At 36.5% G+C, this 27,423-nt stretch overlaps 1 long non-coding RNA gene across 1 annotated transcript in view; it reads right to left on the reverse strand.

The window, feature by feature from the left end:
- The window catches only part of LOC125755579 (uncharacterized), a 68,591-nt gene that overhangs the window by 36,925 nt on the left and 4,243 nt on the right, over positions 1 to 27,423 (reverse strand). The window lies entirely within an intron of this gene.

The raw sequence follows: 27,423 nt of genomic DNA on the forward strand, positions 1-27,423 counted from the left end.
TATCGATGGCTTTATTTAGTTGGCTACTTAGTTATATTTGACCTAGCTAAGTATATTAAGATACAGAATGAAGAAGCTCCTCTTCTGCATGCACACATGTTACCTAGAAATCTTATGTTAAGAATCTTCTCCGATGCTGGACTTGAACCAGACTCCAACCCTGGTCGCTAAGAGAAAGTATTTCACTGTTGTCTCCTAAGTATCTTTAAGGGTATGATCAGATCCTCCCCTTAAGTGTGGCTATTGTCAGAATACCTCCGAGTCTGATGGAGAGAAGAAAGGTAGCCAACAACAGATCTTGTTCCCATGCTAAGGTGAGTTCTGTGGGTGAATATTACCTAGTATCTATGGGGCCCAAAGTCTTGTTCACACAAATCACTGAGAGCCATTTTGGTGTAAGTGTGGGAAACATCTTCTGTCAGTGACCACTGGCCTGTATTTATGCACATTAAGAAAGCATGGAAAGAAAGAAAGAAAGAAAGAAAGAAAGAAAGAAAGAAAGAAAGAAAGAAAGAAAGAAAGAAGAAAGAAAGAAGAAAGAAAGAAAGAAAGAAAGAAAGAAAGAAAGAAAGAAAGAAAGAAAGAAAGAAAGAAGAAAGAAAGAGAAAGAATGAATTTAGGGAGAAATTTTTAGAAGCATAGTCTTTTCTGTTTTTTTAAGATTTTATTTATTCATGAGAGACACAGAGAGGCAGACATAGGCAGAGGGAGAAGCACGCTTTCTGCAGGGAGCCTGATGCGGGACTTGATCCGGGAACTCGGAGATCACACCCTGAGCTGAAGGCAGAGGCTCAACCACTGAGCTACCCAGGCGTCCCAGCAGCATGTTTTTTGTAAATGACAGAAATAGAAAATGTTTATCTACTTGATAAATTACTGAAGCATTTTGTCCACTAGATGTCGCTGTTGCGCTTGAAACATAAACACGGTCTTGGCGCTTTTAGAACATTACCTGTTGTAAAATGGAAGTTAAATTTTTTAGCTGTGGAAAGACATTTTTCTTTCTTTTTCTCTAACAGAAGAAGAAGATACCACCAGATGACCCAGACCGATCTTATCTCAAGGTAATTTCCTTTAAAGGAAAATCAGGAGGGAATTTGTTATACAGAATTTAGGATTTGGCCAGAATATCTGGAAGTGTCCAAAGCCTGCTGAGGAATGAGTTTTCAAAGCCCAGTACAGAAAATAACTTTATATATGTTAGTTTGTTCATTCTGGGTAAAGAGTTTCTTTTGGCTTGTCTTTTAACTCTTCATAGCCTGTGTCCTGTTTCCAACCCAGGACCAGCTTTCTTCTGAGGATGGAAGGGAGTTGGAACACATCTCCAATATTTCTGCTTCCACATCCCAGTCCCTTCTGTAATCCCAAATTGTCAAAATACACTGTATAATAATATTTATTTTATATATATATAATCATATTTCAATTTTAAAATTATAACACCATTTCTTTATTCAAGGAATTAAAAGATAAGTCAGAATTTTTCTTTGTTTCCCTTTCCCCCCATTGTATTTTTTTAATGAAATGGAACCTACCAAAAAAAAAAAAAAAAAAAAAAATGGAACCTACCAGCGTACTATTTTTGAGGCCTGGAATATTTCCCTATCTCTGAAATTATATTGAAATAGAACAGATGGAAGCACAGTAGGGTATGTCACATAAATTACACAGAGAAGAGTCAAAAGGCTATCAGTGCTTTCCAAAACAAGCAAGAGAAAGAAAGAAAGGGGGGGGGAGAGGGCAAAGGCCAGGGGGGAGTGCAGAGAATAGTGACTATTTTTGATCTATGCTAACTGGTACCATGTGGCTCATTAAAATGTTTGAGAAGGAAGTGGAGCTCTGGAAGAGGAGCAACTCTCTCCACAAAGGCTACTATTTTTTTTTTTAAAGTAGGCTCCACACTGGATGTGGAGCCCAATATAGGGCTTGAACTCATGACCCTGTGATTAAGATCTGTGAGTTGAAAAAAAAAAAAAAAAAGATCTGAGTTGAGATCAAGACCTAAGTTGAGATCAAGACCTAAGTTGAGATCAAGACCTAAGTTGAGAACAAGAGTTGGATGATTAGCTGACTGAGCCACTCAGGTGCCCAAAGGGCTAGATTTTCTAAGCACTATTTTAGCTGTATCTCACAAATGTTGTTATATTTTTACTATATTCAATTCAAAATATTTAAAAATTTCCACTGTGTTTTTTTTTTTTTTTAATTTATTTATGATAGTCACACACAGAGAGAGAGAGAGAGAGAGGCAGAGACACAGGCAGAGAGAAAAGCAGGCTCCATGAATCGGGAGCCCGATGTGGGATTCGATCCCGGGTCTCCAGGATCGCGCCCTGAGCCAAAGGCAAGCGCCAAACCGCTGCGCCACCCAGGGATCCCTCCACTGTGTTTTCTTCTTTCATCTATGAAGTTTTTTGACATACTGTTCTCAATTTCCAAAAATCTGAGGATTTAAAATTTACCGTTCTGGGGTGCCTGGTTGACTGAGTCAATAGAGCATACAACTTTTGATATCAAGGTCATAAGTTCAAGCTCCACATTGGGTGTAGAGTTTACATTTAAAGATTTTTATTATTTATTTATTTATTTATTCATGAGAGTTTACTTTTTAAAAACTTTGTAAAGATTTTATTCATTAATTTTTATTTTGTATTTAATAATTAATAATTTGCTGCACAGAGGGAGAGTAAGAAGAAGAAGCAGACTCCCTGCTGAGAGAGAGCACAACATGGGGCTTGATCCCAGGACCCTGGAATCATGACCTGAACTGAAGGCCGACACTTCACTGACTGAGACACCCAAGTGCTTCCCTACCAAATTTAAAGAAAAAAAAAATCATCCTTCTGTTCTTGATTTTTATTTTATTTTTTTATTTTAAAAGATTTTATTTATTCATGAGAGACACAGAGAGGCAAAGACATAGGCAGAAGCAGAAGCAGGCTCTCCACAGGGAGCCTATTAAGGCTTGATCCCAGGACCCCAGGATCACAACCTGAGCTAAAGGCAGACACTCAACCACTGAGCCACCCAGATGCCCCTGATTTTTAGTTTAATTTCATAGTGGTTAGAGAAAATATTTTGGGTGACGAAATCAATCCTTTGTAATTTATGAACATCTGCTTTATGGCTCTGCATGTAGTCTATTATGCTAGGTGTTCATTTTTTTTTTTTTTTTAAGATTTTATTTATTTGGGGCAGCCCCGGTGGCCCAGCGGTTTAGCACTGCCTTCAGCCCAGGGTGTGATTCTGGAGATCCGGGATCAAGTCCCACCTCAGGCTCCCTGCATGGAGCCTGCTTTTCCCTCTGTGTCTCTGACTCTCTCTCTCTCTCTCTCTCTCTCTCTCTCTCTCTGTCATGAATAAATAAATAAATAAAATATTTAAAAAAAAGACAGTAGCTATAGAATTCCTATTATAAAACAAAAAGATTTTATTTATTTACCCATGACAGACACACACAGAGAGGCAGAGACATAGGCAGAGGGAGAAGCAGGCTCTCTGTGGGGAGCCCGATGCAGGATTTGATTCCAGGACCCCATGATCATGACCTGAGCCAAAGACAGATGCTCAACCACTGAGCCACCCAGGTACCCCTATGCTAAGTGTTCTGTGTATCCTTGAGAAAAATATGTATTCTGCAGTAGTCAGGGGATAGTGTTCTACACAGGCTGAATAGGTCAAGTTGATAAATTGTGTTGTACAAATCTTCTATACACTAATTTTTTGTGTGTATTTTATTTGTTACTGAGAGGGGTTGAGATCTCTATCTTTGTAGATTTATCTATATCTCTTTATAGTTCTGTCAATTTTTGCTTTGCATATGTTCTGAAGCTATGTTAAATAGTGTACCTAAAGGGTACACTAGCTGTTTAGTTTGAAGAGCATGCTACTTTTGATCTCCAGGTCATGAGTTCGAATCCTACACGGAGTGTAGAGATTGCTTCAATTAAAAAAAAAACTTAAAGAAATAATAATGTGAAGTCCTGAGTGTGTCAGTATTAAAATAAAAAAGGTTTTTTTGTTTTTTTGTTTTTTTTTTTACTGAATACTGAAAGTCCATTATTTATCAATGGCCTAGTTTAAAAAATAGCAAATTAAACTGAAAAAGGTAAAAGAAATAAACTTAAGGGCAGAATTAATGAATTGGAAGATGGGAATGCACTTGAAAAAAAATTAACAAAGCCAAAAGTTGGTTCTTTGGAAAGATTAATAAAATTGATAAATCCCTAGTAAAGCCAGTAATGAAAATCAAAGCAAAAATTATCAATGACCAAGATAAAATTGGATATTGCTATGATCTTATAAACATTGAAAGAATAAAAAAATATGAATAACTGCACAGCCATAAAAGGTGACAATCTAGATCAAAAGCACAAACTATTTTGTTAAAAACCTTTTAAAACTGACACATAAACAAATTAAAAAGAGGGACGCATAGGTGGCTCAGTGGTTTAGTGCCTGACTTCGGCCCAGGGCATGATCCTAGAGTCCCAGGATCGAGTCCCACATGGGGCTCCCTGCATAGAGCCTGCTTCTCTGCCTATGTCTCTGCCTCTCTCTCTCTCTCTCTCTCTGTCTCTCATGAATAAATAAATAAAATCTTTAAAAAAATGAAAAATATGGATAGTCTTGGACTCCTGGGTGGCACAGTTGGTTGAGTGTCGGACTCTTGGTTTTGGCTCGGGTCATGATCTTAGGGTCATGAGATTGAGTTCTGGGTTGGGCTCCGTGCTGAGCTCAAAATCCACTTGGGATTCTCTCTCCCTCTCCCTCTGCCGTTCCCACCCATTCTCTCTCTCTCTCTCTCTCTCTCAAATAAATAAATCTTAAAAAAAAAAGGATGGATAGTCTTAAATACATAACAAAAACCAAATTCAAATTTAACACCTTCCCACCATGTTTGGACAGAGACAAGAAATATGAGTAAGTCAAAGTAAGGGAGGTCTGACAATAGGCATAAGATTCAGGTCTTTTGGACTTTGGAGTTATCCTTAATTGTAAGAATAGAGCAGAATAACTCAAGTCCTGGAAGAACACAGTAAAGCCAAGTTAGCAGCTAAGATGTCAGTTGAACTATTGAATTAGAGTTCCTTAAATTCCTCATACCAAGGACAAAAGTGGTCCCTGGTCCTGGTGTGGGGCTAGGTTTAATAGCGGGAGTGAATTAGCTCCAGTCATGTGATGAATATTAAAACAAAGTGGGAAGAATCCACACTTTATGGTGTGCTTCGGTGGTATCCAGGTCTACAAACAGATTTTTCTGTTTCTTATTTAATAATCTCAGCAGGCATGCAATGAAGTAGAGGAGCTTTATGTGTCTCAATGAATGTACCCCTGAATGTGTCCCTCACATAGACAGGATCCTTCTGAAAGGCTCTTTTGCCCCATATAAACTCTGACTTTGAGGAACAATCTTGTTTCCATATTATAAGCCATTTTGCTTAGGTGGTCTAACTACTTTTTTAAAAAAAGATTTTTATTTATTTATTTTTGAGAGAGTGTGCATATGTGCACAAGAAGGGAGAGGGGGAGAGGGAGAAGCAGACTCCCCACTGAGCAGGGAGCTGGGTGCAGGACTCCATCCCAGGACCCTGGGATCATGATCTGAGCCGAAGGCAGATGCTTAACTGACTGAGCCACCCAGTCATCGGGTCTGACTACTTCTGATGATCATTTATTTCAGATCCTGTTCTTTGTGCCCCTGGATAGACAGTTTCAAACTACCTTTGTTTCCGTGGCCAAAACTTAGACTTTGGTTCCTGATTGTTCCCACGTCCATAGGATATAGATCATTACTCTAACCTTTCTCTTTCCATCCTCATCTCCTCACAAGACCCTAACCCAGGCCAAAGCTCCAGGCCTATTTTCAACCCAAGAAGGGATTATTGGGCATTTTGATTCTTCTTCATTCTGCCTTTTTTTTTTTTTTAAGATTTATCTATCTATTTTTAGAGGGGAGGAGGGGCAGAGGGAGAGAATTTTTCATCTTTCAAGCAGACTTCCCACTGAGTGATGAGCCCCATGTGAGGCTCAGTGTCACAACCCTGAGATCATGACCTGAACCAACACCAAGAATAGGACACTTAACTGAATGAGCCACTCAGATGCCATGTGCTTAGCTCTCTACCTTTTAAAAAGAGTTTCTGGGGCACATGGGTGGCTCAGCTGGTTAAGCGTTTGCCTTTAGCTCAGGACCTGATTTGAGAGTCGTGGGACTGAGCCCTGTGTCAGGCTCCCTGCTCAGCGGGGAGCCTGCTGCTCCTTCTCCCTCTGCCCCTCTCCCCTACTCATGCTCTTTCTGAAATCAATCAATCAATAACCTTTTTTTTTAAAAAGAGTTTTTGCATCTTGCTAGGTTATTTATTGTTTTCTCAAGTCTTGGTCTATAATACAGAAATTATTTTCTAGTGTTTCTTTTTCTCCTAAAACTCTTGAATAGCAGATCATGTAATGAAAAGGGCACTAGTACCCTGGTTCTCTCTCTCTCTCTCTGTCTCTCTCTCTCACATTCTTTCATAGGCATATGTATGACACCAGCACCTTTGGATCTTGATTTTATGATCTGTTACTTAGAAAGAATAATTTCTAATGCACCAGCTGTTAAGTTTCACATTGTGTGTTTTCTGCTCCCTGAATGGAAGGTGTATGGCTGAGATGCTTTTCAGGTAATTGTTGTAGAAAGTAGTTTAGCAGAGTGGCTAAGAACATAGAGAGCTGCACCACCTAATACAGAGGCCACTATCCACATGGGGGTATTGAACACTTGAAATGAAGCTTCAACTAAGTGCTTAAAATGAAGTACAATTGAAGTACAAATTGGGTTGTCTTTTAAATTGCAATCAATGTAGTAAACCAATGTAATTAACCATTAACAGACCAAGAAAGAAAAACTGTATGGTAATATCTCAAGTATGTAAAAAAATTTAATAAAATCCAATATCCATTTCAGATTAAAAGTAAACTTTTAAGGAAATTAGGAATAAAAGATAGTTTCCTCAACCAATAAAGAGTAACTACATAAAACATGCAGTTAACATACTTACTGGTATAAGAATGAATGTTTTTTCCCTAAGTTCCAAAACAAGGTAAATGTAGCTACTCTCACCAACTTTTTCAACCTTGTACTGGGAGTTCTAGCTGTGTCTTAATAAAATAACATTTAATTTGTAAAAGAAACGGTAAAATTGAGTCTTTATACTCAGACAACATTATTATCCAAATAGAAAATCCTTTAAGGGGGGTCTGGGTGTCTCAATTGGTTAAGGGTTGACTTTTAGTTTCAGCTGAGGTCATGATCTCAGGGTCTTGGGATTTGCCACATCAGGCTCCATGCTCAGTGGAGAGTCTACCTGAGGATTTCTCTCCCTTTCCCTCTGCCCCTCCCTGCCGCTTATGCAGGTGTGCATGCACTCTCTCTCTGTCTCTCTCTCTCTCAAATAAATAAATAAATCTTTCAAATAATAATAAAATCCTTCAGTATTAAAAAAAAAAAAAAAGCCAGAACTAAAAAGTAAGGTTAGCAAGGCACTGGGTTGCAAGATCATTTTATGGATATCAATTGTACCAAGACTGATGTCATGGAGCTTACTGCCTATGTCTTCTTCTAGGAGTTTATGGTTTTAAGTCTTAATATTCAAGACTTTAATCCATTTTGAGTTAATATTGTGTATGGTGTAAGATAGTGGTCCAATTTAATTCTTTTGCATATGGCGGTCTAGTTTCCCCAACACCATTTATTGAAGAGATTCTCCTTTCCCCATTGTATATTCTTGGCTCCCTTGTCATAAATTAATGAACCATGTACACATGGATTTATATCCAGACTCTTGATCTGTTCCATTGATCTATATGTCTGTTTTTATGCCAGTACCATACTGTTTTAATTCCCATAGCTTTGTAATATAGTTAGGAAGTAGGAAGTATAATGCTTCCAGCTTTGTTCTTATTTCTCCAGATTGCTTTGGATAGTTAGTCTTTTGCAGTTCCATTTTAACCTTAAGATTGTTCTATTTCTGTGAAAAATGCCATTGGGATTTTGATAAGGATTACACTAAATCTGTAGAGTGCTTTGGGTGGTATGGACATTTTTAACAATATCAGTTTTTCTAATCACTGTGCATGGAATATCTTTTCATTTATTTGTGTCTTCTTGAATTTCTTTCATCAATGTCTTACAGTTTTCAGTGTACACATTTTTCACCTCCTTGGTTAAATTTATTCCTAGTATTTTATTCTTTTTGATGCAATTGTAAATGGAATTGTTTTCTTAATTTCTCTGACAGAGTTCTTTGACTTTTAATCTGGCTTTTACAGTTTAAAACTTGGCACACAACCAAGAAATAATTAAACGAAAGGTCAACAATAAAATATACCCCTGCAAACACCTTGTATAAATATAGAAATCTCAAAATGTGCTTAGGTAGAAGCATTTCCAGAATGGTGGAATAAGCATCCATAAAAATCTGTTCATCCATAAAAGTAAGAGAACAATGGTAAAAATTGTCAAAATCAACTTATTCAGAACTCTGGAATTAACAAAAGGTTTGCAATATTCTAGAATCATTTATTTGTGAAAAACAGTTGAATATCAACAAGAACAGCAAGCTCTGTGGCTTTTAACTTGCCCTATTCCCATCTCCCTCTCCCTATTTCCTGTGTAGACTTAAAAATCAGCAGACTCACAACTATGTAGTTATAAAAACCAGAAGCTGAGCAGGCACTGGTGAGAAAGGGCAGAATGGATCTGAAACTCCCCAGTTGTTCCATCCCCAGAGAATTGACACTATATGACCTATCTTAAGTTCTAAAGTTCCATTCCCAAGAGTTGATTTTATTTGACCTGACTCAGAGCTCACTTTGTTTGAATAGCCTTATCCTTAGGACATTTGTCAGAAAGAAGTAATGGCAACTGTTTAACATTGCAGATGCATAAGGCAGTTATACCAATTGGAGCTAATAAGAGGCTGACCAAAAAAATTAAGAGGAAAAAACGTGGAATGAGATGTCCATGTGGGACTTTGCAAAGCTCCAAAATATTCCTGGGAACCTAGAAAGACATGCATGTGCAGTGATCTTCTTATGCTCAGCAAAAACCTGAGAAGGCCCTAATTCCTCACCTCTGACTGACCTTGGGGCCCTGCACAAGCAAGAAGTGAAGGCTAAAGCACAATTGTAAACTGCCTGCTGGAGCACTAAACACCCACCCCAACATATACAGAGAGCAGTGCTGTATTTACAATTTACAATTTACAATTTGTAATTTGTAAATTTACAATTGTAAATACCTATATTAAAAAAGGAATAAAGATGGGGTGGTTCAGTTAGTTAAGCATCTCTTGATCTCAGCTCAGGTCTTGATGGCAGGGTTGTGAATTCAGGCCCTGCATTTCATACTGAACATGAAGGCGAAAGAAAGAAAGAAAGAAAGAAAGAAAGAAAGAAAGAAAGAAAGAAAGAAGTAAACTGACTTTCTACTATAGCAAACTAAACTTAAAGCAAACAGAAGAAAGGAAACAAAAAAATTAGAGCAGAAATAAATGAAAAAGAGAAATACATATGTGTGTGTGTGTGTGTGTATAAAACCAATGAAACAAAAAACTGGTTTCTCGAAAAGATGAACAAAATTGACAGACTTTTAGGTAGCTTGATCAAGCAAAAAAGTCTCAAATTACTAAAATCAGGAATGAAAGAAGGAATGGGTAACAGTACAGAAAAAGGACTATAAGGGAATAGTATGCCAACAAATTAGATAACTTACATGAAATACACAATTTCCTAGAAGGATAAAACTAATAAAAGAAGAAGAAAATTTAAATAGACATACTCATTAGGCAGATCGTATGAGTAATAAAAAGTCTTCCCATAAATAAAAGTCCAGGCCCAAATGGCTTCAATGCTGAATTCTACCAAACCTTTAAAAAAGAATTAACACTGTCTTTCACAAAGTTTTCCAAAAAAATAGAAGAGGAGGAAACACTTCCTAGGCATGTTATGGAGCTAGTTTTACTCTGATATCAAGCCAAAGACAACACAAGGAAAGAAAACAACAGGCTAACATAGTTTATTAATATAGATGCAACAATTCTCAAGAAAATACTAACAAGTCAAACCCAGCAACATGGGAAGGATTACTTATACACCATGACCAAATGGGATTTATCCCAGGAAGGCAAGGTTGGTCTAGCATAGAAAAGTCACCAATGTAATAAAATATTAACGCAATAAAAGATAAAAACCGCATGATCGTCTCAATAGATGTAAAAGATAAGCTCTTGGAAACTTAAGAAAAGAAGGAAATTTTCTCAACCTGATAAAGGATATTGATGAAAAAAACTATAGTAACAATACATTTAATGGTGAAAAACTAAATGCTTTCCCCTAAAACCAGGAACAAGGCATGGATGTCTACTCTCATTACATCTGTCCAACATTGCACTGGAGTTTCTATCCAGTGCAATAAGACCCCTCCAAAAAGAAAAAAAAAAAAAAGGCACTAAGATTGAACAGGAAGAAGTTAAAGTGTCTTTAAGGTTGATGACATGATCTTTTATGTAGAATATTCTATTTTATCTACCAAAAAATACTGGAGCTAATAAAGTTTAACAAGGTTGCGGGATACACAATCAATATACAAAAATCAGTTGCATTTCTATATACTGCCAGTAAAAACTCAGAAATTGCAGTTTGAAAGCCATTCACAATGGCATCAAAAAGCATAACATACTTAGGAATAAATTTTTAAAAAGAAGCATAAATAAATAAATAAATAAATAAATAAAAAGAAGCACAAGACTTATACAATGAAACTATAACACATCATTGAAAGAAAGACCTAACCAAATGGAAACACATCCCATTCATGGTTGGAATACTTAATATTGTTCAGATGGGAATATTCCTTAAATTGATCTACAGATTGGATGCAATCCTTGTAAAAATCTCAGGTGCCATTTTTTGCAGAAATTAGGCAAGCTTATCCAAAAACTCATATGGAAATGCAAGAGACCAGAAGAGCCAAAACAATCTTGAAAAATAATAACAGGGATGCCTGGGTAGCTCAGCGGTTGAGCGTCTGCCTTTGGCTCAGAGTGTGATCCCAGGATCCGGGATAAAGTCTCATATCAGGCTCCCTGTGAGGAGCCTGCTTCTCCCTCTGCCTATGTCTCTGCCTCTCTCTGTGCCTCTCATGAGTAAATAAATAAATCTTTTTTTTTTAAAGAAAAATAATAACAAATTTGGAGGACTCACACTCCCCAGCTTCAAAACTTGCCAAAAACTATAGTAATCAAAATAGTGTGTTGCTGTCATAAGTATAGACATATAGATCAATGGAATACCATTGAGAATCCAGAAATAAATCCTCATATTTATGGTCAATTGGTCTTTGATGAGGGTGCTAAGAAAACTGAATAGGAACATAAAATAATAAGTTTTTTACTAAATGGTGGTGGGAAAAACTGGGTATCCACATGCAAAAGTATGAAGTTGAGCTCCTACCATCCACAAAAATGAAGTTACATCTCATACCACTTATAAAAATTAACCAAAAAAGGAACATTAACTTCAATGTAAGAGCTAAAAAAAAAAATAAAATAAAATAAATGTAAGAGCTAAAACTATAAACAAACTTCTAGAAAAAAATCTATATGAATATCTTTGTGACCTTGAGTGAGGTAATGTTTTCTTAAATATGATGCCAGAAGTACAAACTATGAAAGAAAAAATAGATCATTGAACTTCTTCAAAATTAAAACCTTTTAATCTTTGAAGAACTCCATCGAGGAAGTGAAAAGACAATCCACTGAATAGGAGGAAATATTTGTTTGTTTTTTTTAAAGATTTATTTATTTATGAGAGAGAGAGAGAGAGAGAGAGGCAGAGACACAGGCAGAGTGAGAAGCAGGCTCCATGCCAGGAGCCCAATGCAGGACTCGATCCCGGAACTCCAGGATCACGCCCCAGGCCAAAGGCAGGCGCCAAACTGCTGAGCCACCCAGGGATCCCTCCTTGCAAGTTATATATCTGATAAACATCTAGTATCCAGAGTATATGAACTCTTACCAACAACAATAAAAGACAACTCAATTAAAAAATGTACAAAATATTTTAAGAATTATGACTCCAAAAAAAAAAAAATAGGCAAAAGCAACATGTACATGGAAAATGTTTAGCATCATTCGTCATTAGAGAAATGCAAATTAAAACCATTATGAGATACCACTTCGCGCTAGGAAGGCTATAATCAAAAAGACAGTTAATAAGTATTGGCTAGAAGGGTGCCTGGTGGCTCAGTTGGGTGAGTGCCTGACCCTTGGTTTGGCCCAGGTTATGATCTCAGGGTTGTGAGATTGAGCCCCTTGTGGGGCTTCCCACTCAGCGGGGAGTCTGCTCCTGGTTCTGTCTCTCTCCCCTTCTCCCTCTGCCCCTGCCTGCTCCTAAAAATAAATAAGTACATATTTAAAAAAATAAGTATTGCATAGGATATGTACAAGTTCTATTGTTCATACATTGCTAGTCAGAATATTAAATGGGGCAGCCACTTTGAAAACCAGTTTGGCAGCCCCTCAATGGTTAAGTATGGAGTTACCATATGATTCACCCCTCTTAGAGAAATAAGCACATATGTTCATACAAACCTACACACAAATTTTCAATGCAGCCTTATTTGCAATAGCCAAAAGGTGAGAAAAAGCAAATGTCCATCATGAAAGTGGTATACCTGTATGGAATATCACTTGGTTATAAAAAGAATAAAGTGCTGGTATGTGCTACAAAATAGATGAACCTTTAAAACACACTTAAGAGAAAGATGCCAGTCACAGAGGGCCATGTATTTATGTACAATTTATGTATAATCCTATATTTGTGTATGATTCCAATTATATGAAAAGTAATTAGTGATTACCTAGGGCAAAATGTGGTGGTGGTTGTGGGGTTGTGACATGACCATTAAGGGTTGTGAGGTTTCTTTTTGGAGTAATCAAAATATCCTAAAACGGCTTGTGATGATGGATGTGAAACTGTGAATATACCAGAAGTCTTTGAATTGTACACTTAAAAAATAAAGTTATCAAGACATTTTTAAAACTTTTTCCTGAACCTCCTCATTATTTTTCCCCATTTCTCTGGGGAATTGGAATAATTTCTTGTATTCATTTTATTTTTATCTTTACATTATGTATCTTTTAAGACTTGTTAAAAACATTTGTAGTTGCGCACATTATTATTATATAATTTTATGATTACATTGTTTTATAATTCTCACCTTTAATTCAGTGATCTCTCCCCATTTTTAAATCTCTATTTTAATCCTCTCTTAGAAGATTTTTTTCAGGAAGTGTTATGGGTATTTATTGTTTTCAGAACCCCTTGTATATTACAGTCTATTGTCTTTATGTATGAAGTGACATCCTGACTAAGTATAGAAGACTTGGGACTCAATTTCTAAGTTCAAGGGCTTTATTTTATTGCTTTCTAATATGTGATGTCATAGAAGAAAAATCTGAGCATGGTTAATTCTTTTTGCTGTTGTTTTTGACATTTGCTCTTGATTTTTGTTTTAGCCTGTATGCTTGTATGATTATTTTTTTTTTCATTTGAAGTTCAAGATTTTCTCCAGCATATGTGTAAGTACTGATTTATTTTCATTAACTATTTTCTTAAAACACATACTTTCTACTACCTTCTGGAAATAGATGTTTGAGTATAATACTCATTTTTTTTCTAAAAATCTTAGTGACTATCAAAGTAATCAAAATAATATACTTTATTTAAAAAACTAATTAGATGGGGTGCCTGGGTGGCTCAGTTAGTTAAGCGTCTGACTCTTGATTTTGGCTCAGGTCATGATCTCAGGGTCCTGGGATTGAGCCCCATATCTGGCTCCTGCTCAGTGAGGAGTTTGCTTTCCCACTCCTTCTGCTCCTCCAGTTGCTTATTGTCTCTCTCTCTTTCTCACTCTTTATCTTTCTCTCTCTCTTGCTCCTCTCTCTCAAATAAATAAATAAATAAACAAAATCTTTACAAAAAATCAAAATAAATATAATGGATTAAAAAGAAAACAAAACTAACAGATTATGATTTTAAAATTAATCAGGTATACATTGCTCTAAGCTCTTTTTTTTTTTTTTTAAGATTTTATTTACTTCTTTGGGAGAGAGAGAGCATGAGCAAAGGGGAGAGGTAAAGGAAGAGGGAGAAGCAGACTCCCCATTGAGCAGGGAGCTCCACGCAGGACACGATCCCAGGATCCTGGGATCATGACCTAAGCTGAAGGCAGACACTTAACTGACTGAACCACTCAACCCCCTAAGCGCTTGAGATAGATTTGTTTGGTTATCAGGCAAGAGAAAGAAGAGCAGAAATAGAAGAAAGGAAGGAAAGAATCCAGAAACAGAGAGAAACAGGAACAGAGACAGAAAATATAAAAATTAGTGGATGATAGAAAAAATAAAAAATAAAAATGGATGGAGATTCAAAGGAAAGGAGGCATACATACCACAAGGTATGGCACATACATACCAAGGAAGAAGAGGAAGAAGCTCTTTAGTTAAAGCTCTTTAGTTAAAGAGGACTTAGTGTAGGATGAAATAAAATGGAGATAGACTCACAAACAGGAACAAGAAAAAAATGAGCAAGAAAAAGAAAAAGAAAAAAGAAAAAGACCAGAGAAAGATGATCAGTAGTTCTTAAAGTATAGGTGCAAAAATTTATTCTGCTTTATTGTATCAGCCAGTGAAATTCAAAACATGTAATTGCTCATTATCAAAGCTACTTGAAATTTTAATTAAAATGCTAGCCAATATTCTAATTTTGTGATTTTCTCTAATCCTGGTGAAGTTCTTTTCTGAATTTGAAAATCATTATAATTCATCAAGGGAAAATTATTATTTTAGGTGTAGATAAGGAGTCCAGAACACAATTATCATGGGGGATGGGGTGTGAGATTTGGTGGATTCTCCATTTCTGTTTTAGTGTTTAACTGTTGTCATAGAAGAGAAATGACCAGAAGGCTATGATTGTTAATAAGCTAGAGCTTAACAACTTAAACTTAACAACTTCCAAAGCAGGAAAATTTTATTGGTGAATAACGCAATTATTATGTCTATTTGGACGTCGACTTGAACAAAGGAGAAGGGGCTACTCAGGAGAAAAAAAGGAATAAAGCCATTGCTGTTGGAATTCAAGGTGTTTAAAATAAAAAGAATTCTTTGTGGCACTCCAGGGATAACATTTTAATGGTAATCCCCCCTCCACCCCGAATTGAGGCAGAAGAAAAAATAATAGAAAAAAAGCTCAATTATTCCACATGTAGATTTTAAATATTAAAAGCATCACAGGGGATCCCTGGGTGGCTCAGCGGTTTAGCACCTGCCTTTGGCCCAGGGCGCGATCCTGGAGTTCCGGGATTGAGTCCCACATCAGGCTCCCGGCATGGAGCCTGCTTCTCCCTCTGCCTGTATCTCTGCCTCTCTCTCTCTCTCTATGTCTATCATAAACAAACAAACAAACAAACAAACAAATAAATAAATCTTTAAAAAAAAGCATCACATATACGACATGGCATGAAATCCCAATGAGTGGTCAAATGTTCTATTTCATTCAGGTAAACATGAACAAATAAGTTCAGGTGATACATACAGTTTAGAAACAAAGATAAATGAAGTTCTAGGAGTTCATTTCATTTGTAGAAACTCACTGAACTATGTAGTTATAACATGTTTTTTTCTGTATGCATATTATTTTTCAACAAATAGTTGTTTTTGAGTCAAATCATGTCATATACTATTATTTCATTAATATTAAAATATTTATTAATATCCACATATATGTTCTGCTCTACCAATACCAAAGGAGGTAAAGCACATAGATATAGCCCGTCTTCTTGTACTTTTCTTTCACAATTAGATAATGAATGTGAAGAGAGACATAAAACAGACCAACAGACACTCAATGAGCTGACCACTGATTGACAAGTGCTACATATCTTTGTATCCGATAACACCACAACTAAATATTAGCACCTTTTCTTTAGTATCATCTGTTTATATTTTGTCTTTGAGTAATTGTCCATGGATCATTTAGAAGTAGTATCTGTCCAGGGGCACCTAGCTGGCTCAGTCAGTGGAGCCTATGACTCTTGATCTTGGGGTTGTAAATTCAAGCCCCATGTTGGGTGTAGAGATTACTTGAAAATAAAATCATTAAAAAAAGAGAAGTAGTATCCGACCAGATTGCCAATTACCTTTCCAAAGCTCATTAATTTAATAACTCATTATTAATGGCATAAAATGTGCCCTATCCCCTTTCTTATTCCTTTAACCCAATGTTTCTAAAACTTCTTTCACTACCTTTTTGCAATATCATCATACCAACTGTGCTATTATTTTAAAATAATTTTAACTCATATTCCTTTCATTGTAATACCTACTTTAACCTAGTCCTAAACATTGACATCTATAGAGTCACAGATTTGTTTTTTTTAACAAGGTGTGTTTAGGTATCCTCAACTAAAATACTCATGTGAGCCCCAGTGGTATGCTAACCATACTTGAATAACCATGCTGTTAATCGAGTCAGCTTTGCTATCACCTAGCAAGAATGATAAATGTATCAACGTAGAATCTTGCCCTGCAGAACATAAGCTGCTCTATCTTCTATCTCAAAAGATTGTCTTATTTTTTGTAATCTCTTATAAGTAGACACATTCCAAGATATGCATAGCAAAGAATATGTAAGGAAATCTGAGTTTCTTAATTTAACTTGTTCATATATTTCACAGGTTAAAATATCTCTTTAAAAATTTATCTCTGGATTTTTCTTTAAAGTTCTTCAGATTAAAAAAAAATAATAAAGTTCTTCAGATTGATTTAGTAGTTACTGATATTAACTCTGTTAATAATTATGACACAAATATATTGCTGTCTCTTAGTTTTTCACATGTAGAACAGTGTAAATCAAACACAGTATTGATGGAGTTTAAATAATAAGGAAAGAATTGGAGCTGGAGAATAAATACGGCTCTTTTTGCCCATTTATTTAACAAATGAATACTGAATGCATATTAAATGCCTGCCCTTTTTTTATGTCTTAACTGTGCATCAATAAAAAAATACTAAAAATAGATAAAACTGCTGTTATTATGCATACATAATAATTATTGTAATGCAAAATTTTATGGAAAAGTTTGAAGATGCACATGTCTTAGAGTACTCCCTCCAGTGTTTTTTAGTATCTTATTCCTTAAATATTATTCTAATTTTGAAAATCTCCAAATTTTAAAATATTATTTTAATTCATTTTATAATAATTATTAAACATATTCTCAGCATTTGTGTATAATAAAATATTTCTAACCTCTAGAAAAGTGCAGACAGTAATATAAAAAATTTATTCTTCCATTTGTTCAGATGAAAAACACTGGGGTCACTGACTCCTTTCACCTACTATGTTTCATAATTTCTGCAATATCAGTATACCAACTATGGTATTATTTGAAAAAATACTCTAAAACTGATTCATTTTCCTTTCACTCTAATACCTACTTGATTTCTTCACCTTTACCAACATCTCTCAATTATGTTAAATGTACCTTCAAAATATATCCAGAATTCTATCACTTCTCATCATCCCACCGCTGCATTGTGGTCCAAGACACTATCATCTCTTGCCTGAATTATTAATATAGCCTCAGAGTAGATCTGCCAACTTTTGCCCTTGCCCTCCTCCTCACTCATAACGTAGCCTCAACAGCACCCAGAAGAATCCTGTTAAAATGTAAGTCAGATTATATTCTTCCTCTGCTCAAATCACTACAATGAATTATCATGTCATACAAGTTAAAGTCAGAGTTCTTAATACTCTATTTCTACAAGTTGTCTGTTTTTGTATGTAGGTATTTCATTTTCACTGTTAGATGATATTCTCTAGTGAGAAAATAACTCATTTTATTAATCTATTCTTTTATCTATGGACATTTGGGGCCTTTCATTTGCTTTGCTATTATAAATAATGCTGACATAAGAAATGCTAAAGGAAATTCTTAAGGATGTAGGAAATGATATAAGATATAAATTCAGAAGTACAGGAAGGAATGAGTAAGTCTAACATTTATGGTCAGTTGATTTTCAATAAGAAAATTTGCTGAAAAGTTGATTTTCAATAAGAAAATTTCAATAAGAAAAAAGTTTTCTCAATGAATGGTGTTGAGACACATGCAAATTGGATATTTACATGCAAAAGAATGAAGCTGGACCCCTATATCACACCATATGCAAAAATTAACTCCAAATGGATCACTGACATAAATATAAGAGCTAAAGCTATAAAACTTATAGAAGAAAACTTAAGTGTATATTTTCAGGTTAGATGATGGCTTCTCAAAAACAGTAACAAAAGGAAAAATAGATAAATTAGAGTTTGTCAAAAAGAAAATTTAAAGACTTATTCATTCACTAGAGACACACACAGAGAGAGAGAGAGAGAGAGAGGCAGAGACACAAGCAGAGGGTGTAGCAGGCTCCATACAGGAAGCCTGATGTGGGACTCAATCCCGGGACTCCAGGATCATGCCCTGGACCAAAGGCAGGTGCTAAACCGCTGAGCCACGCAGGGATCCCCAAGTTTGTCGAAATTAAAACCTTTTGTACTTTAAAGAAAATCAAGAAATGAAAAACCAATACACAGAATGGGAGAGAAAATATTTGCAAATCATATATCAGACAAAGAACTTATATTCAGAATGACTAAAGAATGCTTACCGCTTAGCAATAAAAATACAAAAGACCCAGCATCTGAGCAAAGTATCTGAATAGACAGTTCTCCAAAGAAGATATGTAAATAGCCAATAAGTACATGAAAGATGTTTAACATACAAGTCAAAACCACAATGAGATACTACTTCACACACAGTAGAATAGCTAAGATGAATAAGACAGACAATAATAAGTTTTGGTAAGAATATGGAGAAATTAGAACCCTCATACATGGCTAGTAGGATTGTAAAATGGTGTAGTCACTTTGGAAAAAATATTTGATAGTTCCTCAAAAATATTTTAAACAAATTGTTATCATATAATCCACATTTCAAGACTTACTCTCTTGAGAGGTTTTAGCAGATGACCTATCATGAACATTATTTCTTCATTTATGAAGTAAATACCTGTTTGTTGATAATTTATATATTTAAATTCAAACAGTAACAACGAAAACCAAACCAGCTTTCCAAAGATACCGATAAGAAAATAAAAAGTCAAATCACACACTGGGAGAAAATATTTGCAAGATAGAAAATAAATCTGATAATCGACTATATAAAGAACTCTGACAACAATATAAAAACAGAAACTCAAATTAAAAGTAGACAAAATATTTCAACAGACACTTCACAAGAGAAGATATATGTTTATATATGTGTAGGTAGGCACATATAGGTATATATTGGTTTAACTGGCAAATGAGAAGAAGCTCAATATCACTAATATCAAGGAAATGCATATTAAAATCACACTGACATACTTCTTCACGCCCATCAGAATGATTATCATTAAAAAGACTGATGATACCAAGTATGGTAATTGGAAATATTATACAATGCCCGTGGAAGTGTAAAATGATCCAATCACTTTGAAAAACAGTTTCACGGGCATCCTGGGTGGATCAGTGGTTTAGCGCTGCCTTCAGCCCAGGGCATGATCCTGAAGACCCGGGATCGAGTCCCACATCGGGCTCCCTGCGTGGAGCCTGCATCTCCCTCTGCCTGTGTCTCTGCCTCTCTCTCTCTGCATCTCTCTGTGTCTCTCATGGATAAATAAATAAAATCTTAAAAAAAAAAAAAGAAAAACCGTTTCACACTTTTGTATAAAATTAAGCATGTATCTACTCAGTTTCCTAGCATCCCTAGGTATTTACCCAAGAGAAATAACAACATATGCTTATAATATGACTTGCACAGAATATTTTCCACAGATTTATCTATAATAACCCCAAATAAAAACAATCCAGTGGCCATCAATGAGTGTGATATACAATGGAAAATTATTTAGCAATAAAAATGAACAAACTGCTGTTATATGCAAAAACACAGATGAGGGATGCCTGGGTGGCTCAGCCATTGAGCATCTGCATTCGGCTCAGGGTGTGATCCTGGCTTCTGGGGATCCCTGCAAGGGAGCCTGCTTCTCCCTCTGCCTATGTCTCTGCCCCTCTCTGTCTCTCATGAATAAATAAATAAAATCTTGAAAAAAAAACAAAAACAAAAACAGATGAATCTGTAGGGGCAAGAGTAGGCTGCCTCAAGGTCAGCCATGGAATTATGTTGAGTTAAAAGCAATCAAAACCCAATAGATTCCAGAAAATCTTTATACCTCCCCTGCAGCTACTTGCATGTATCAGGAAAAGGACTATTAAAAGAGATTCCTCTTTACCTAAGAAACTTATCTTAGTACCTTAGAATATTATTATCTTAGAAATCCCTTTACCTAAGAGAGAATAGAGCAAACTTTGTTTTCCAAACATCTCTCACCTTCTGGCTAATGGTCTTCCTTTCCTTTGCATATCCAAACCTCTACCCCTCTCCTTAGCTCAGATAAACCTCATGTTGCCTGACTGTCTCTGGAATTCCATGTCTATGTGGATTCCCTATACCTATGAAGGTGAATTTGATTTTCTCCTGTTATATCTATGGAGGTAAATTTGATTTTCTTCTGTTAATCTGTCTCGTGCCATTTTGATTCGTACATCTAGAAGGATCATGAAGAGTAATGAAAATTTATTTTCCCCCAACAAATGTCCGAAACAGTCTTTTGAGTGAAAGAAGCCAGCATAAACGAATGCGTACTATAGAATTTCATTTATATAAATTTTATTTAATTTTTTAAATTTTTTTTTCAATTTATTTATTTGTGATAGTCACAGAGAGAGAGAGGCAGAGACACAGGCAGAGGGAGAAGCAGGCTCCATGCACCGGGAGCCCGATGTGGGATTCGATCTCGGGTCTCCAGGATCGCACCTGGGCCAAAGGCAGGTGCCAAACCGCTGAGCCACCCAGGGATCCCAAATTTTATTTAATTTTTTAAAGGCTTTATTTATTCATGAGAGACAGAGAGAGAGAGAGAGAGAGGCAGAAACAGGCAAAGGAAGAAGCAGGCTCCATGCAGAGTGCCTGACGTGGAACTTGATCCTGGGTCTCCAGGATCAGGCCCTGGACTGAAGGCAGCACTAAACCACTGAGCCACCCGGGCTGCCCATTTATATACATTTTAGAACAGATAAAACCAATCTATGCTTAGAAATCAGATCAATGGATGCCTAGAGGAAGAAATTGACTACAAAGAGGTACAGGGAATTTTCTGGGGTTATGTAAATGTTTTATATTTTGATTGTGGAAATGTTAGCACATGTATATGCATTCATTAAAACTCAGTGAACTGGGGCGCCTGGGTGGCTCAATCCGTTAAGTGTCCGATTTATGATTTTGGTTCAGGTCGTGATCTTATGAGTCATAGGATTGAGTCCTGCACTCCAGTTTGGTTCTGCACTCTCCCTCTCCCTTTCCCTCTGCTCCACCTCCCACTCACTCACTCACTCTTTCTCAAATAAAGAAATCTTTTTTTTTTAAATTTTTATTTATTTATGATAGTCACATAGAGAGAGAGAGGCAGAGACACAGGCAGAGGGAGAAGCAGGCTCCATGCACCGGGAGCCCGACGTGGGATTCGATCCATGGTCTCCCGGATCGCGCCCTGGGCCAAAGGCAGGCGCCAAACCGCTGCGCCACCCAGGGATCCCAAATAAAGAAATCTTAAAAAAAAAAAAAAAAAAAAAAACTCATTGAACTGTACACCTAAAATCTATACATTTTATTTTTAATTTAAATATATTAAATTATTCCTCAATAAGGTTTATTTTAAAAATAATGCTATTAGAACCATATATGAGTCATTTAAAAATTATTTATTTGAGAGAGTGAAAGAAGGAGAGACAGAACATGAGCAGGGAGAAGGGCAGAGGGAGAGGGACAAGCAGACTCTCACAGGGTGTGGAGCCTGATAGGGGGCTTGATCCCAGGGTTCTGGGATCATGACCTGAGCTGAAGGCAGACACTTAACCAACTGATCCACTCAGTAACTTATCCACCTATATATATAAAAAATATATATGTATGTATTTTTAAGATTTATTCATTTATTTTGGAAAGAGACCACAAGCAAAGGAAGGAGCAGAGGGAGAAAGAAGCCTTAAGGAGACTCCCTGCTGAGCAAGGAGCCTGGCATGGGGCTTGATCCCATGAACTTAGGTTCATGACCTGAACTGAAATCAAGCATCAGACACTTAACTAATGTAACTACATATACATTTTTTTGTGCATATCACATATATGTACATTTTGCGCTGGCCACAGATATACACGGTGTATACATAGAAATGGAAATCTTCTGTTTCAGTTTGCAAATGTTTAGTTTACAAGGTAATGTGAAATTGATCTTCAAAACAATTTTTACCAACAGCAGTGTATAAGAGTTCTTATTGATCTATATCTTCATTAGCTCTTGGTATTTTCTGATTTCTTAATTTTTTCAATACCTAACGGTTAAAAATTACTTCACTATGGTCTTACTTAAAATTTTCTGATTATAATAAGGTGGAACATTTTTTTCCTAGTTATTGACCATTTGAGTTTTCTCTTCACTAAAGGTACTGTTCAAGTATTCTATTTGTCTACTATTTCTCATTGATTTTGTAGAAGTTCTTCTACATGTTGTTAACCTTTTTTTTTTTTTTTTTTTTTTTTTTGAGAGAAAGAGTGCAGGGATGCCTGGGAGGCTAAGTGGTTGAGCGTCTGCCTTTGGCTCAGAGCCTGATCCTGGAATGGATCGAATCCCACATCTGGTTCCCTGCATGGACCCTACCTCCCCCTCTCTCTGTGTCTTTCATGAATAAATAAATAAAATCTTTAAAAAAAAAAAAGGAGAGAGAGAAAGAGTGCACACACATGTGAGTAAGGGTGGGGGAGAGGGAGAGAGAGACTCCCAAGCAGATTCCACGCCTAGTGTGGAGCCTGATGTAGGGCTTGACCCTCATGATCCTGAGATCATGACCTGAGCCAAAATCAAGAGATGGATGCTTAACCAACTGAGCCACGCAGGTGCTCCCATGTTATTAACCTTAAAAATAATACTTCTAGTTATTTATTAGCAAAAGATGCGTTTTTTCAGCAGTAGCAAAGAATTATAATCTGGGACAAGTTAACTATCCAAAGTCCATGGCCAAGTCCAACAACCAAAGGAGAGGTAAGATCTTTTACAGAGGAAAGGGGGAAGCTGGGAAGGCTGTTATAAACAAAAAGTCCATTTACATTTATTGGGAGTTGGAAGTATAGTAGTTTTTCATTGGCTGAATCTGACCATCTCTCATGGGCTGTACTGTTGCCAGAAGAGAAGGTTAGCCCTTCTTTCTCCTGCAGGACCTTTCACCTGCAAGGTCCCTCTCTTCTTTTGGGTCTGAAACTGACAAGTGGTAGGGCATGCGAGCTCTCCCTCCTGAACCTTCTGACTCCATTTTAGTAAAGTTTCCCTTAATTTTCACAATATATTCTGGATTCTAGATCCTTGTCCATTATATGTGCCCAAGATATCTCCTTTCTGTGATTTGTCTTTTCAGCCCTCCCTTTTTAACCTTTATGTTTTATTATTTTTTTCAGTTTTATTGAGAACTAATTGATATACATTACTGAATAAATTTAAGATGTATAACACGATGGTTTGGTTTATATAGTGAAATGATCACTGCAATATGTTCAGGTAACATCCATATTCTCATGTAGATACAATAAAAAGAAAAAAGGAAAAAGAGAAAGTTCTCCTTATGATGAAAACTCATTTTCACTCCTTTAATAGTGTCTTTTAATGAAAAGTTCTTAATTTTAATGTTTTTTAATAGCTAGTGATTTTGTGCCTTTGTTAAGAAATCATTTCATATCCAGAGGTTATGAAGATAATTTCTATTTTCTTCTAAAAGTTTAAACATTTTTGGTTTTCACATCTAAATCCTTAATCCAGGGGATCCCTGGGTAGCTCAGTGGTTTAGCACCTGCCTTTGGTCCAGGGTGTGATCCTGGAGTCCCGGGATCGAGTCCCGCATGGGGCTCCCTGCATGGAGCCTGCTTCTCCCTCTGCCTGTGTCTCTACCTCTCTCTCTCTTTCTGTGTCTCTCATGAATAAATAAATAAAATCTTAAAAAAAATAAATCCTTAATCCAGTATCTTAGTGGGCATAAGCCTAAACTTGTTATATAAAAGAGAACCCTAATAGTGGGCTTAAAATATAGACTTTTTTCTCTTTCAAGTAACAGCTCCAAAGTAAGCCTTCTAGCCTGGAGACTGGTTTTGCTTTATGTGATTTTTTTAGAGACCCCAATCTTTATGATGTCTCTGCCAAGGGTAGTTTGCTGATTGCCATTACACGAACACGATACATCCTTCCACTTATTTAGGTCTCCTGTAATTAATAACTGTAGGAAGAAAACAATAGGGAACAAAATGGAAGATGTAGGGATAGCATGGGTAGGATCTAGGGACCTGGAGGAGGGGCTCCCTCAGGCTATGCTCAGTTCTCTACAAGTACTGGCTCACCTCTGGTGCCCTGTTAGGCACCATGGGACTGGTTCTCCGATGCCCCACTGCTAGTGCTCAGATGTTTGTAGGAGCATTCTGAGATTCGTGTTGGAACTTCTAGGAGGAAGGTGCCAAGCAGTTGAAACTGTGAGTGCCAACAGCAGCAGAAGGCTGGAGGTATAGCTGTAGCTGTCCTCATGCTGCTGAAGGGATCTGATTGGCACTGGAAACAGGAAGCAAGTGTCTTCTCCCCTTCTCCTGCCTTCCTGTCTCCATCTCCCATTGGCAAAATCTAAGACAAATCATCTGGCAGTGAACAAATAGTGCCACAGTGGAAAACCTTGTGCATGTTTTGTTTTGTTTTTGTGGAACTACTTCCTCAGGGCAAATTCCTAGTGGGATTATATGTAGCTTTTACGAGATATTGCCAAATTTTTCTCTATATGGGATCAAACTATTCTGCACTCAGCAACAATATATGAGAGTGTTTTTCCACAGAGCCATGTGAAAGGAGTGCATTGTCAGACGTTTGAATTTTTGCCAAACTAATTGGTACTAAATAATATTTCAGTGTAATTTTAATTTGGATTTCTTTTCTGAAGTTGGACATCTCATATGTTTGAGATCCACTTATATATCTTTGTGAGTTTTCTGTTCATGTGTTTTGCCCATTTTCTCTATTGGATTTTGATGATTCTAATCATTTTTAAACATACATTATGGTAATTAGCCCTTTACTTGTCATGTAAATAGCAATATTTCCTCCCAGTTTGTCATTTTTAAAAAAGATGTAATGTAAATGTAATTTCACTTCTTTTCAATTTTATGCTTTTAATTGAATTGTTTTGTCTTATGACATTGACTGATCTCCATTAAAATAGTAAGTTATGGAGATAGTGGGCATTCTTGCTTTGTTTCTGACCTTAGTTAGAATGCCTCTAATCTTTCCCTGGTAAGTGAGCTGCTGAGGTATATTGTATTATGTTATGAAGTATTTATCAATTTTTATTTTATTGAATTTTTAAAAAAACAAATAGATATTGAATTGTGTCAAAGATCTTTTCAGCACCTGTGGAACTAATCTTATTATTTCTTCCTTGTGTATATTACATTATTGGATAAATTATATTAATGGTCTTTTTTTAAAAAAAGACTTTATTTATTTATTAACCAGAGATACAGAGAGAGAGAGAGAGAGGCAGAGATACAGGCAGAGGGAGAAGCAGGCTCCATGCAGGACTCAGAACTCTATCCCGGGACTCCATGCCGGGACTCCAGGAACATGCCCCAGGCCGAAGGCAGGCGCTAAACCACTGAACCACCCAGGGATCTCCCTATTAATGGTCTTCTTAATGTCAAACCATTCTTATGTTTTTAGAACAAATCCATCTTGGACATAAAAACTTTTGTTGTTGGGATCCCTGGGTGGCGCAGCGGTTTGGCGCCTGCCTTTGGCCCAGGGCGCGATCTTGGAGTCCCGGGATCGAATCCCACGTCGGGCTCCCGGTGCATGGAGCCTGCTTCTCCCTCTGCCTGTGTCTCTGCCTCTCTCTCTCTCTCTGTGACTATCATAAACAAATAAAATTTAAAAAAATAAAATCTTAAAAAAAAAGACTTTTGTTGTTGCTTTTTTTTTTAAGGTTTTAATAGACTTTATTTTTTAATTTTTTAAAAAGGTTTTTATTTATTTATTCAAGAGAGACACAGAGAGGGAGAGAGAGATTGAGAAGCAGAGACACACGCAGAGGGAGAAGCAGGCTCCATGCAGGGAGCCGGACATGGGACTCGATCCCAGATCTCCAGGATCACACCCCGGGCTGCAGGCTGCGCTAAACCGCTGAGCAACCGGATCTGCCCAGACTATTTTTTAGAGCAGTTTTAGGTTTACACCAAAAATTGAGTGGAAGGTACAGAAAGTTCCTGTATATGTCCTGCCCTCTACACACTATCAACATCCCCTACCAGGTACATTTGTTGTAATCAATATACTTATATTGATAAATCATTATCACTCAAAGTCCATAGTTTACAGGAGGGTTTCCTCTTGGTGTTGAATATTGTATGGGTTTAGACAATTGTGTAATGACATGTATGCACCATTATATTACCACACAGAATAGTTTCACTGCCCTAAAAGTCCTTTGTGGTCCACCTCCTCACCTTCCTTCCCCTAATGTCTGGAAACCACTGATGATTTTACTGTCCCCATAGTTTTGCCTTTTTAAAATGTTACATTGTTGAAGTCATACAGTAAATAGCGTTTTCAGATTAGCTTCTTAGTAACATGCTTTTAAGTTTCCTCTGTATTTGGTGGGGTCTGGGTGGCTCAGTTGGTTAGGCCACTGACTCTTGATCTCAATTCAGGTCTTGATCTCAGGGTTGTGAGTTCAAACCTGACCTACTTAAAAAAATTTTCCTCTGCGTTTTTTCATGGCTGATAGCTCATTTCTTTTTAGGATTGTCTGGATGTACCAATAAAATTGGTTTGTCCAGGTTTCTATATTTAGTGGGATTGATTTTGGCATATTGGAGTCTAATACTATGAAAATAATTACACAATACCCTGTCACTTTCTATTTTAATGGCTGTCTTATCATTTCTTATTTTGAATGTTTATGCTTTTGTCCACTTTTTTCTAGATTAGGTTTACTAGTCAGTCTGTCATTAAAATATATTTTTTTCAAATAGCAGGCCGATTTACTTATTTACCTATTGGTTCTCTGTATTCAGCCTCATTGATTTCTGTTTTTATCTTTATTTTTTCCTTCTGCTTTTCTTTGGTATAGCTTTTTTTTTTTTTAAAGATTTTATTT

This window comes from Canis lupus, chromosome 8, assembly GCF_003254725.2.
Source record: "Canis lupus dingo isolate Sandy chromosome 8, ASM325472v2, whole genome shotgun sequence".
In the NCBI taxonomy this organism is placed as follows: Eukaryota; Metazoa; Chordata; class Mammalia; order Carnivora; family Canidae; genus Canis; species Canis lupus.